The sequence below is a fragment of the Mus pahari genome, chromosome 2 (assembly GCF_900095145.1).
Source record: "Mus pahari chromosome 2, PAHARI_EIJ_v1.1, whole genome shotgun sequence".
NCBI lineage: Eukaryota > Metazoa > Chordata > Mammalia > Rodentia > Muridae > Mus > Mus pahari.
This window is the reverse complement of record NC_034591.1, coordinates 150,061,995-150,076,126: the sequence shown is the minus strand read 5'-3', so window position 1 is coordinate 150,076,126 and position 14,132 is coordinate 150,061,995.

Below are 14,132 nucleotides of genomic sequence, written 5' to 3'. Positions count from 1 at the left end.
GAGTGCTGGGATTAAAGGCGTGCGCCACCACGCCCGGCTCCTAGAAATGTTTTTTAAACCAGCATTTGAATATCCTTCATGGAACTGAGACCTGAAGTATCTTAAGAAGTTCAGTGTGATTGGACCACTATGATGGCAAACGAGAATTTATTTTCTTTCCTCTATTTTATTTCTTTTTAAATGGTTTTGTTTATTCTTTGACAACTTTTGTACACCTATCTGATGTATTGCTATCACAAGCCATTCCCTTCTCTTCTTCCCACTCCAACTGAGTTCTTTCTCCTCCTACTTTTATTTCTTTTCTTCTTTAATACCCACTGAACTTTATTAGTGATGTTTGCATGAGTGAAGGTGAGGGGGTTATTTCCTGGAGCAAGAGCGACTTACCAGTAGACACACCCAGGAAGAGAAGTGACTCTCCCCTCTCCAGGAGCCATTAACTGCCAGTAGCTCCACCAACAGCTCCTCAGCTAGGGATAGGGTCTCATCTCTCCATCCACACTCAACTCTTGATCCTTTGTAGGTCCTGAACAGCTCACCACAACTGCTGAGAGTTCACAAGTGTAACAGCTGTGTTATGTCCTGAAGTCACTGCCCTTCCATCCCTTCCTCAATGTTCCCTGACGTGGCGACACGTTTTTCTGAAATTATCTCTTGACTCCAAAGAGGCTGAACTTTTTCCAGACCTTGCAGCCAAGTTAGTAATATGCCATGAGATCATCAAGACCAAGTACTTAACCTGCTACCCTACTGGCTGCACTGCCTGCTTAAGTTTAACACGCCTTTGAGAAACACTCTAACCAAGCTTGAGTTTCCCGAGCAGTCAGCTCTTAGAACCTACTGTAACTCATCGCTAGCCTTCTACACCACGGACCCAGAATGATGGATGAGCATCTTTATTGTGTTATCATGTGGTGACAGCAGCCAACAGAATGAAAGTAATCCTAAACAACAACGATCCCCTAAGTCCTGGACACAACATACAGGCATAGATTGGTCGTGTCTGTTTGCAGTTCTGAGTGCTATTCTGGATCAATGGGGGTCACCTCTTCCCCTGGAAAACGCTGGTAATGATTTCTGTAAAGAATCCCTCATATCGCCGGGTGGTGGAGTTTAGATCCCAGCACCCAGGTGACAAGCATGACACAAACAGGGGGACCTCTAGATCCAAGGGAGCCAGCACTCTCTTCTGGCCTCTAAGTGGGGACAGGGGCACCCACCCACACTCATGCATACACTCACAAAGATGCACACACACATGCACACACGCACAGACCTTGAGCAATAAAGCACAAATGTAAAACATCTCCAAAAAGCCCAAGACTACAATCCCTCACCGCCCAGCCGCACACCCTGCCAGGCTTTATAAACCCGTAAGAGGGACCCGGAGGGCCACAGGCACACACAGGCTGGAAACTGGAGCCTGATTGGTTCTCTTATGCAATACCACAAGAGCCAAGCCACAAAAGCCTGTTTTTATTGAAATTTGACATGTTGTTCATTACGGGCTCTTTTTCGGGAATTATAACTTTTAAAATATGGTACCAAATATTTCTCTCAATGCCTCTTTGTTTGTGTCACAGGCCCTTGAGTCCCTGGCTGAGGCATGTGCCCCTGTCCCAGCCCACCTACTCAGATTGGCTTCCTGGGAAGAGTGTGGCCCAGGGGCAGGGGGAGGAAGCTCTGGCTTTGAGTGTGTGACTTGGAAAACTTAGTGCTGTCCCCAGCCTGGCCCCAAACAGGCCAATTACATCAGAATCCCAGGGAGTGGAGCCCAGTGTATGTTTGAAAATCTTTCCAGGTTATTCTGTTCTGCTAAAGTAAAAACCACTGCGGGTGGCGGGAAGGGGGAGAAGAGGGAGAGATTTAGGATCCTGTGAAAGGGATGAAACAAAGAAGACATCAAGGTCTTGGCTTTGTCGCCTAACTCCATGTTGCTTCTACTTTCTGAAGAGGAGGAGCTAGGTGTGGTAGCGGAGATTATTCCTGTAACCCCTAAATGTATGAGACTGAGACAGGAGGATTGCTGTGTGCTCTAGGCCAGTCTGGGCTACATCATAAATTCCAGGAGACCATAAAAACAACAACAAAAAGGAAAGGGGAAATAGCTGGGTATAGAGGTGCTCTTCTGTGATTCTAACACCCAGAAATCTGAGGCAGGAGGACTGCTACAAGTCTAAGACCAGCATGAGCTACAAAATAAAACCAGGTTTTTAAAGCCAAATAAAATAATTAAAGGAGGTGTGTTCAGTGGGAGGAACAGGTTTGGAGATGGGAGGACAGCTAGTAGATTCAGCTCTGACAGGTTCTGTGTGAGAAAGGCAGTGCACATAGGCAGATGAACACATGTCTGTGAAGTTCCCGTGGCTCCAGAGGCTCAGAACCGGTGTACATGTGCGGGTCAGACGATTGCTTTCAAAGGTCAGTTTTCTTCTTCCACTGTGGGATCCAGGGATCGAATGTGGGTCATCAGATTTGCCTGCCAATCACTTCTGCCCACTGAGCCATCTCTCTGACCCAGCATATTAATTTTTTTAATTGACCTATACTGCGGGGTAGAGCGGTGCCTGGTTATAATGCCAGAACTTGGGAGGCGGAGGCAGGAGAGTCGGGGACTTAAGGTCATCTTCAGTTACACAAAAAAACTGGAAACCAGCGTGGGCTACATGAGATCCTGCCCCAATCAAAAGAAAACAACCAACCAAAATCAAGAAACAACAAGAGGGTGCAGAGTACTTGGGCATATGCATGCATTAGGGTATGACAGTTCAGTCTGTGCACACACGAATGAGGACCAGGTCAGGATAATGACATCTTACAGCAGACATTCAAAGACTCTGAGTTTACTCGAGTTCCCGTTGGCTTCTCAGACTGTAAGAGCATACTTGGGGGGTGATGTGGTCAGTGTCGGCGGGTCCAGTCTCTGCAGCTTAGTTTCTGCCCCGGGGGAGTGCATCTCTTTTCTTCATATTTCAGATGTGGTCTTCTGTAGTTCTCCTTGGAAACAACGCTTTCCCAAGCGCAATAACAGCAACGCCTTCGGGAAATAAACCAGGATGTGATGAAATGCATTCGACCAGAGAACTGAAGAATTTCCTCTCCTCCCTCAAGCCCCAGGCTCGAGAATTGCTTTTATCATGTTGGACTTATGTTCTCGTTTATAGGAAAAAAGCAAAAACAAAAAAACTGCTGACTGGTCAGCTGAAGCCATGGAAATCATTTGAGGGCTAATTAGCATCCACAGCATGGAGCAGAAACCAGGAAGTCCTCAGTGGTCTGTTCTTGGGGTAATACCAACAAAATTCTAATTTGCCAGGGTGTGTGTGTGTGTGTGAGTGTGTGAGTGTGTGTGTGTGTATCTGTGTAACTGTGTACCTGTCTCTGTCCCTCTCCTGTCTCTCTCTCTCTCTCTNCTCTCTCTGTGTGTGTGTGTGTGTGTGTGTGTGTGTGTGTGTGTGTGTGTGTGTGTGTATAAAACAAACTCTTTCCCCAGGCTTACTGGTACACTCCTTTAATCCCAGGACTCAGGAGGCAAAGGCATGTGGATATTTGTGAGTTCAAGGCCAACCTGGTCACACAGAGAAACCCTGTCTTATAAATGAAAAGAAAAAAAGCAGATCTGATAGTTCATGCCTTTAATCCATGATCTGGTGAAGCTGAGGCAGGAGAATTGCCATGAATTTTAGAACAGTCTGAGTTTACATGGTTCGTTCCAGGCCAGTGTGAACTACATAGTGAGATCCTGATTTGAATGTGAAATGTTCCACACACAGCTGGTTCCCAGCTAGGGGTAATGTTTTGGAAGGGTGCAGAACACTTAGACCGTAAAGACTCCATGGTATATTACAGTTCAACCCTCTGGTAAATCAGCCTGCCTCTGTCTTGGACCTAAAAGCAGTCTTACAGTAAAGAAACTAGGTTCATCCCTGTTTATGATTAAATCTGTCTCTCAGGGATTGGGCCATGCCCCACCTGGTACCTTAACTCCAAATGCCCTGTACCGCCTGTTCCAGGAAACTTCAACCAGACCTTTGTTTCAAAAGCTTGCTTTGACCTTGCTGTGGTGACCACCTTGCAGCAATGCCTTTGTTTCAGAAAATTGCTACAACCAGCTTGGTATGCTTACGTTCTGCTTTTGTGAACCCCACTCATCTGCCTGCCAAATCCCCCATTTGGAAACAACCCTCTACTCCTGAGATATAAAAACCTTACCTTCCCCATGTCCAGTGGTGATCACTACTTGAGCCCCATCCTAGCGGGAAATAAACAGTCCCCATACACAAATAAAGCTTGTGTTAATTAATTTGGCAGTGATTTGGGTCTTTCTGTAGTATTAACACTACCTACATGCTTTCACAGACAAAACTCTCCCCAACATCCTTCTACTGAGTCGAACTTCATCCTACCATACTTCCTCTTGATGACTTTGCCAGGTCACTGATTTCAGAGCTCTTTCTGCTGCTGAGCCACTGACATCCCCTGCCCCTCTGTCCACTTTCTACCCCCACCCCAAGCTCCACTCCCACAGTCTGCCCTGGACATTCTTAGGTCCCCTCCTCCCTCACCAACTGAGGACAAACTGGATGGCATTCTAGCTCCCCAGGCTGCAGACTACACAGGTCTGAGAAGATGATGAAAATCCTGCTACACAAATTCAGCCCACGGCCCCTTTTTCATTTTGCTCCCTGACATAAATCACAGGGTTTCTTTTTATGTAATTAGTCACCCTCAGAGAATAGCATGGAGTGGCCCTTTATTCCTATTTTATTTTATGTGTGTTGTTTAGTTAAGGTTTCTATTGCTGTGCTGAAACACCATGGCCAAGGCCGTTGGGGGAGAAAAGGGTTTATTTCAGTTTATATTTCCAGGTGACAGCCCATCACTGAGGGAAATCAAGTCAGAACTCAAACAGAAGGAGGCAGAAGCTGACGCAGAGGCCACGGAGGAGTGCTGACTTGCTCATCATGGCTTCTTAGCCTGCTTACTTCTAGAACCCAAGATTATCAGCCCAGGATGGCCCCGCCTATATGAGGCTAAGCCCTCCTCCACCAACCACTAATTTAAAAAAATGCCCTACGTGCTGGCCTACAGCCTGATATGATAGAGGAGTTTTCTTAATTGAGGTTTCCTCTTCTCAAATGACTTCAGTTTGTATCAAGTTTACATAAAACTGTCTATCATATGTCTGGTTGTTTTGCCCGGATGCAGGTCTGCTTGTTACATGTGTGCCTCGTATCCATGGAAGGCATCAGATACCCTGGAACTGAAGATACAGATGGTTCTGAGCTGCGTGTGGGTGCTGGAACTCAAACCTAGTCCTCTGGAAGAGCAGCCCATGCTCTTCACCACTGAACCATCGCTACTGGCCCCATGCAATAGCGCCTGTATTTCAAAAGTGGTATGTTCTAGGGACAGATAGCTCAGAGGGTAAAGGTACTGGACTGACGGCCTGAGCTTGATCCCTACAATCCACCTGGTAGAAGAAGAGAACTGATTCCTGAAAGTTGTCCTCTGACCTGCACATGTGTACTACAGTGCAGACCCAAACAAACAAACAAATTTTTTTAAAAAAAAAAGGATTTATATATGTGAGTACACTGACGCTGTGTTCAGACACATCAGAAGAGGCCATTGGATCCCATTACAGATGGTTGTGAGCCACTATGTGGTTGCTGGGAATTGAACTCAGGGCCTCTGGGAAGAGCAGCCAGTGCTCTTAACTGCTGAGCCATCTCTCTGGTACCACAAGTAAATACTTTAATAGTGGTTTCTATAAAGAACTAACTCAGCATTTAATCACAGCACTAAAGAGACAGAGGCAGGCAAATCTCTGGGGTTCAAGGTTCCTCCAGTTTACAGGGAGAGTTCCAAGACAGCCAGGGATCCACAGAGAAACTCTGTTGCAGGTGAATGGTGAGGAGAACTAACTAAGGCGATGTTAAGTATTGACTATTGACTCTACCTATGCTCCTGGTTTCCATAAAATTCAAGGGCCTTTGCAAATGAGTCCCATCTCATCACCACACCCACAGTGACATAATATTAAATCCAGCCCAGCAAAAGCTCTAACCTACAGGTTCCTGGGTGGGGGTGGGGGCAGAGGCCATATGCAGGTAGTGGCACCCTTTTGAGAGGATCCGGGGACTCCAGGAGATGGAGCCTGGCTGAAAGATGTCCCTGAGGTGAGTACTTGGGAGTCTCTTGGTCCTGGGTCCTTGCTCCCTTGTTCTCTCTGCTTCCTGTCTGAGGTGAAGAAGCTTCTGTGCCACACGCTCCCGTCAACACGATGTCCCTAAGTACGCGGGGCCAGGTGACTACTCGTTGACCCTCCAAAACCGTGAGCATCACTGTCCTTCGCTCCCTTAAGTCTTTCTGCCAGGTGTTTGGTCACAGCCATGAAAACAGTGACTAAAGCACAAAACCAGGAAGGGGAGAATTGTTCTGAAAAACACATCTTCCAGCCAGAGGGTGGACTAACACATAACATTGAGGGGGGGGGAGGGCGCATCCGAGAGCACAGAGGAGAGCTCGCCCACACTCATGTGAAGGGCTGAGGAACTGTTTGTACTAGCGATGGAGGAAAGGAGAATCGTGAGGCTAGGGAGATGGCTCCCTCAGTAAAGTGTTGGTCGCGCAAGCATGAGCAGCTGAGTTCAATTCCCACAACCCATGCTGGGGACTGGGAGCAGGGTAACGAATGGTGGTGGAATATGGTTGCAGTTGTACTGCCAGAGCGGCAGGTAGGTGGGTCCCTGGGGCGCTCTGGCCAGCCAGCCTAGTGGGTGAGCTCTAAGCCAATAGGAGACCCTGTCTCAAAAATAATCTCAGCGGGTGATGGGATGCAGAAGGTAAAGGCAGGTGTTGGCATTGGCTGCAAAGTCTGATGGCCTAAGTGTGATCCCTGGGACCCACAGGGATGAAGGAAAGAACAGGCTTCTACAAACTGTCCTCTGACCTCTACATATGTCCCACAACACACTCATGACCACACACACAAATACAGAAAGTAATAAAAATGTTTTAAAATGTAAGGTGGGTGACATCTGAGGAACAACACTCAAGGTTGCCCTCTGGCTTCCACATGGACACGCACACACATACACACACACACATACACACACACACACACACACACACACACACACACACACACCTGAACATACACAAGGTAAAAGATAATATAACCAGATAAGCCCTTTGTGAACAACCTAGGGGAATCTGGATAAGCCCTCCGGCTGAATCTGCTGTTAGCCCCTTGACTTCAGCAGGCTTTAACAATCAGGACTTGAATGGTGGCAGTCACACAGCTGAGCAGTAGACTGTCGGTCTCACGCCAGCTGTGCTGTATGTGATGCCATTGACACATGAGTTTTGATGGTAACAGTACCTTGGTTGCCTTTCAGGGATTCCAAAGCTGTTTTTGTAGAAAACATTGGTTCTTCCCTTTGAGCTGAGAGAGTGTGGGCCAAGAATATCACCATGCTGCTCCCCTTTCCCCTCTTCCCCCTCCTCTTCCCCCTCCTTCCCCTCCCCCTTCTCCTCCTCCCCTCCCCCTCCTCCCACTCCTCCTCTCCCCCTCCTTCTTCTTCAGACAGCATCTCAGTATGTAGCCTTGTCTGACCTGGAACTTCGGAAGCTTGAACTCAAAGACAGCTCCCCTCCTTTACCTTCTCAATGCTGGGATCCAGTTCTGCCCCTCCACAGTCAGCTATACTGCCCTGTTCTGAGCAAGCATCCTGTGAAGAGCTGGGAAGACTGGACACATCCATCCAGACTTCAGTCTACTTTACCTCTGACCCTCACTGCCTTTTCCCACACCTCAGGCCACACATACACACACACACACACACACACACACACACACAGAGAGAGAGAGAGAGAGAGAGAGAGAGAGAGAGAGAGAGAGAGAGAGAGGATTAATCTAATACTCATGAAATCCTCCTGCCTCAGCCTCTAGTATCCTGTCTATAGCATCTAGAGCCACCATTCCTGGCTCACCCTGCTTCTTTATCACATAATCACCCCCAAATCCTGTCCTGATGAGGTAGGTCTGAGACCTATCTTCACATGCACAGCCACTTCATGAATAAATTTGCCTTTAAAAAATTACTCCTTTTATTTTATATGTATGAGTGTTTGTCTGCAGGAATGTATGTGCATCACGTGTGTGCCTGGTGCCCAAGGAGACAAGAAGAAGGTATCGGATCCCCTGGAACCTGAGTTCCAGGTGGCTATGAGCCTCCATGTGGGTTCTGGGAATCAAACCTGGGCCCTCTGGATCTTAACAGCTGAGCCATCTCTCTAGCTCCTGAGTAAACTTTCTCTTTTGAAAAACCTATTACTTGTTATCATTGGCATAGGTAAAAAGGGATCTGTTTGGTGATGTGGTATTTAGCCAGGCATAGCAGTGCATGCACACTGAAACCCCAGCACTCAAGATGTTGAGGCAGAGGTCTTCAAGTTCTGGCCTGCATAATGTTGGTAATTAGACATCACAACAGGCCAGACCTGCAAACTCAAAGAACTCTGAGATCTTTTGAGCCTACCTAGTCCATCATTACCAGACACGGAACCCCACGACAGCCCCAACATAGCATCGCTCAACATGGAAACCGCTTGCTCGCAAGAGAGAAGAAGCTCAACTTCACAGGAAGCTGCTTCAGGCTTAGCCTCCTGAAAATGGTTAGCGGCTGGGCACCTGCTCTGCAGTGATTGGTGATTATCGGGCAGTCAGGAAGCAGCGCTGCTGTCAATCCCAGATCTGAGATGGCCCACCCACCCTGACTGCCAGCCCCACTGCCTGGAAGCTTCACTTTGGTGCATATAACTCAGTCTTCTGGTGTTTCAAGTATGCAGGCACTAAATAAGTGTGTATGGAGGGAGGTGACAATAATAATAATGCCTAGAGAGTCCCCATGCATTCATTTACATGGAACTAAAGTGCATTAAGCAGAGCCTGACAGTGAATAAGCCCTCAGCGAGCATTGTCTGTGATGACGGTGGCGTTCCTATGGCATTCTCTCCTCTCCTCTCAGATCAAATGTTTCCAGCCCCATCTGCCATGCTGTAGACCCTGGAATTCTAAAAACAGCCCACACATGCAAATGAGATGCAGATAAGTGGAGTCAATATCCAGGCTAGGGTAATGGGCATGCCCCCAGTCAGAGGGACCAGCCTAGACTAGTCTTAGTCTAGACTTCCCAATAGTACCAGGACTGTGCAGGCCACAGAAGTCCCAGCACAGGCTCACAGACATCTAAAACCATTAGGGGTAGGTTGGTTTTTTGTTTTTTTTTTTAATCAAAGCTGCTATCAACCAATTTTTTCTAACATATGTTTATGTAACTATTGGAGACCATGAATATATTTACATATATTAAACTGACTTCTAACTTTGTTGCGATGTGTCAGTGTTCTGGTTTTATTTTTTTCTACTTCTGTTGTCATGTTGGGAATGTGATACATGTTTTATTTTGGGCCCAGTGATTGATAGGACGTTAGTCAAACGCCTTCCCAGGCAATCTATTAGAGATGTCTGACAACCTAGCCCCTCCCCTTTGCTTTTTCACATTGATTTTGTGTTGTATATGTGTGTACACCTGAGCCTGTGTGCTATGGACACATGTGGAGGTCAGAGGACAGCTTGCTAGAATCTCCTTCCACCACGTGGGTTCCAGGGATTGAACTTGGGTCCTCAGGCTTAACAGCAAGCACCTTTATCTGCTGAGCCATCTCATAGGCCCACAAATGTTTAACTGTTTAATTTTCCTTCCTGAGACAGGGTCTCTCTGTGAAACAGTCCTGGCTGTCTTGGACCCTTTGTAGTCCAGGCTAGCCTTGAACCCTAGTGCTGGGATTGAAGGTATGTGTACCACACCTGACCACTATTAACTCTTAATTCTGACTTATGCTTGTCATTACCTCTGTCTTGTAGACATCATACTAAGATCAATATGTGCTTGTTCTATTTCAGTTTCTTGTGGGAAAACAAAAAAACAAAAAACAAAACAAAAAAACTTCTAGAATGATCCTTCCTTCTACTAGAGTATTTTATTTATCTATTTTGGCAATGGTAGAAGAATAATCCAGGATTTTCTTTCCTGTGTGGTATTTTTTTTTATTTTCACTTTATTTCGTGTGAGGGTATTTGGGGGTATATGGTAGCAGGCATGTATATGTATGTAGCAGGTACATGCAGTACCCAAAGAGACCATAAGATATTATGGGATCCTCTGAAACTGGAGTGAACAGATAATTGTGTGAGTCATTGTGTGAGTGTTGAGAATCGAACCCAGGTCCTCTAGAAGATCAACCAATGCTCTTAACCACTGAGCCATTTCTCCAGCCCCCTTCCTATGGGTTTTTATCTTGCTTCTTCATGGTCCGAGATGCTAGCTGAGATTGCCAGTAACAAAATCAGGCTGACAGGGTGGGAGAAGATAAATCTGCCATTCTCCTAGGTCTTCGAGCAGCACATCAAATCTAGAGCCAATCACCCCATGCTTGCTTAGTATGTCCAAGGCTGACCACGGTCTCAGCTCTGCTCATCAGTGATTTCAGATTAACCAGTCTTCAGTCAGAACCTGGACTGTGGCTTCATATACCCAGAAGATCTTCCAACTGGTAATAAGGACACATGCTCCACTATGTTCATAGCAGCCTTATTTATAATAGCCAGAAGCTGGAAAGAACCCAGATGTCCCTCAATAGAGGAATGGATACAGAAACTGTGGTACATTTACACAATGGAGTACTACTCAGCTATTAAAAACAATGAATTTATGAAATTCTTGGGCAAATGGATGTATTTGGAGGATATCATCCTTAGTGAGGTAACCCAATCACAAAAGAAGTCACTAGATATGCACTCACTGATAAGCGGATATTAACCCAGAAACTTAGAATACCCAAGATACATTATGCAAAACAGAAGAAAACCAAGAAGGATGACCACTGGGTGGATACTTCATTCCTCCTTAGAATAAGGAACAAAATACTCATGATAGGATATAGGTACAGAGACAAAATTTAGAGCTAAGATGAAAGGATGGACTATCCAGAGACTACCCCATTCGGGAGTCCATCCCATCATCAGCCACCAAACCTAGATACTAATGCTCATGCCAGCAAGATTCTGCTGAAGGGACCCTGATATTGCGGACTCTTGTGAGGCTATGCCAGTGCCTGGCAAACACAGAAGTGGATGCTCACAGCCAGCTATTGGATGGAACACAGGGTCCCCAATGGAGGAGCTAGAGAAAGTACCCAAGGACCTGAAGGGGGCTGCAACCCTGTAGGTGGAACAACAATATGAACTAACCAGTACCCCCTGAGTTTGTGTCTCTAGCTGCATATGTAGCAGAAGATGGCCTAATCGGCCATCATTGGGAAGAGAGGCCCCTTGGTCTTGCAAACTTTATATGATGCAGCACAAGGCAAGGCCTGGGCCAAGTAGTGGGAGTGGGTGGGTAGGGGAGCAGAGGTGGGGGGAGGGGTATAAGAAACTTTCGGGATAGCATTTGAAATGTAAATAAAGAAAATAATAATAATAATAATAATAATAATAATAATAATAATAATAATAATAATAAAGTGTGTCCTGGTAAGATCCTACCATTGTGGATGCTCTTGAGAGCTCCAGCCAAGGGCATTCATGCGCATTACGGCAACCCAGAAAGATGGCAGCACACTACGGTGGTTCCATCTTAGCGAGGGAAGGGTTGAAGCACAGCTTTATGTAGAAGGGGGAGATGGTGCTAGGTGCAAGCATTGTCTCTGAGCTCACACACAACTACCCCGAGTCATCAGAGAGGTGCTTTGAGTTGAGTTGTAACAAATCCAGCAAAACCAGTATATCAATGCATGGAAGAGACCAGAGAGGGAGTCAGCTGGGAACAGGAGGGGTTGGTTGATGTGTGGTAACAAATCCCATTAAAGCATTGTCTTCCCTCTCTCTCCCCGTCTTCTTCTTCCTCCTCAATTTCACTTATTTATTTAGAGACAACGTCTCATGTAGCCCAGGCTGACCCTAAACCCACCAAGTAGCTAAAGATGACTTTGAACTCATGATCTTTCTGTATCTATTTCCTGTGTACTAGGATTATAGGTACATACCACCACGCCTACTAAAGCTTCATTTTTTTAAACTGTTTCTTCTTTTGTGGGGGTGAGGAGTGGAAAGGGGGCCTTGTGCAACCCATGCTGGCCTTATTTTTACTATGTGGCCCAAGGCTGGCCTTGAATTCCTGGTTGTCATGCCTCTGCCTCAGAAGGGCTGAGATTGCCCCGTCTGGTTTTCTTGTAAGGGTGGGGAAGGAATCAGAGGTCTCAGCGATTTGTGACAACCTTCTGGGGTCAGTTTCCTAAGCACTGGGGTTATAAGCATGTGCCACAAGTCCAGCTGAAACAAGGTTCATTTTATTGCCTGTTGCTAGATCTGGGGGATTGGAATGTAGGCTGCAGTGTTAGCACCTCAGGGTAAGTCATTGCAAACCCTGTAATGATGTGTAAGGGCTTTCCAGTGATGGTCTCTGTGTCCTCTGTCTCTATATTCTCTGTCTCTGTGTTCTCTCTCTCTCTCTCTCTCTCTCTCTCTCTCTCTCTCTCTCTCTCTCTCTCTCTCTCTCTGTCCTGGAACTTACTCTGTAGAAAAAGCTGGCCTTGAACTCAGAGATCTGAGTGCTGGGATTAAAGAAGTGAGCCACCACCACCTGGCTTGTGTCTGCTCTCCTAAGAGACACTTAAGACCCCATGGACACTTATAACCCCAGTATTCAAGATGCTGAGACAGGAGGACCATCCAATCCAGTATGGGCTACACAGTGTTTTCCAGACCAGCCTGGGTTACACGGGATAATTACACAGGATAATCTTGGCAATAAATAAATAAATAAATAAATAGGAAAGTTCCCAAGGACAGGTGAATTTCCCCTAAAGGAGACATAACTTCCCACAGAGAAAGAATCAGTACTGGGCGTTGGCTTACACCCCACAGGGGCTTCAGGTCTGTGGGAGCTTTGTCTCCCCCTGTCTCCCAGCCTGCAGCTTGAGGAGAAGCTTTTCTCCTTGCTTGGAGCGCCCTCACCTGACAGCTGACTCAAGGCTGGGAGATGGAGACGGAGAACAAATCAGAAAAGCAGTTCCCACCAGTTCCTCCCTGTGGCTTCCATGCCAGATGGGGAGAGAAGACCAGGAGAGAGGCCAGGACAGGGCTCCTGATTTGAAGAAGGGAAGTCAGGGGATTCCTGAAAATATGGGTGATCATACTCAGGCTTTGTTTCTTTGATCAAATGCTCCCTTTAAAAACAGTTGTAGAATTGATCAGGGATTAACAGCAGAGAGAGCCAAGAACCAGCGATCCAATCCTTACTGAATCTGCTCCGTCATCCTTCCCTGAGTTTCCTGTTAAATGAAGGCAGCAGAGACACCAACTGGACAGTCTCTGAGACCCCCTGAAACCACAGAGTTTTAGGTCCAGAGATGTTCCTCTCCAAGGAACCAGCAACTCTGTAGGTATTTGGGAAGTTGCAGGGTCCGGCACCAGTGACTTGCTACCCAAACCCAATCATCTATGGAACACCGACAGAATCCAGGGAGGTCAAAGCGTTATCTGCCCTGCATACAAAGAGATGTAGAGCCAGACGTGCAGCCGCAGGCTTGTAAGGGATGCCTGGAATGCCGGAACAGGAGTCCTGAGAATGAAAGGCCAGCCTGGGATATGTAGTACCAGGCTAGCCTGGGATACACCATCGAACCCTGCCTCACAACTGGCTCAGTAAGTGTGCTTGCTATGCAAGCATGAGAGCTTGTGGTCAAATACCTAAAACCCAAGTAAAATGTTGTGGTTACACATGTCCCTATAGCCTCTGCCTTGTCAGGGAAGATCGGCAGGGCTTGCTAGCCTCGCTCTAGCTACAGTGAGAGACCCTGTCTCCAAGAAATAAGGCAGAGGGTGATAGAGCAGAAACACTCAGTGTCTCCTTCTGACCTCCATGCATGCATACAGGTAGAGGTTCACACACACACACACACACACACAGAGAGAGAGAGAGAGAGAGAGAGAGAGAGAGAGAGAGAGAGAGAGAGAGAAATTCCAGAAGCCAGCCAGGCATGGTGCTATACACCTGTGGTCC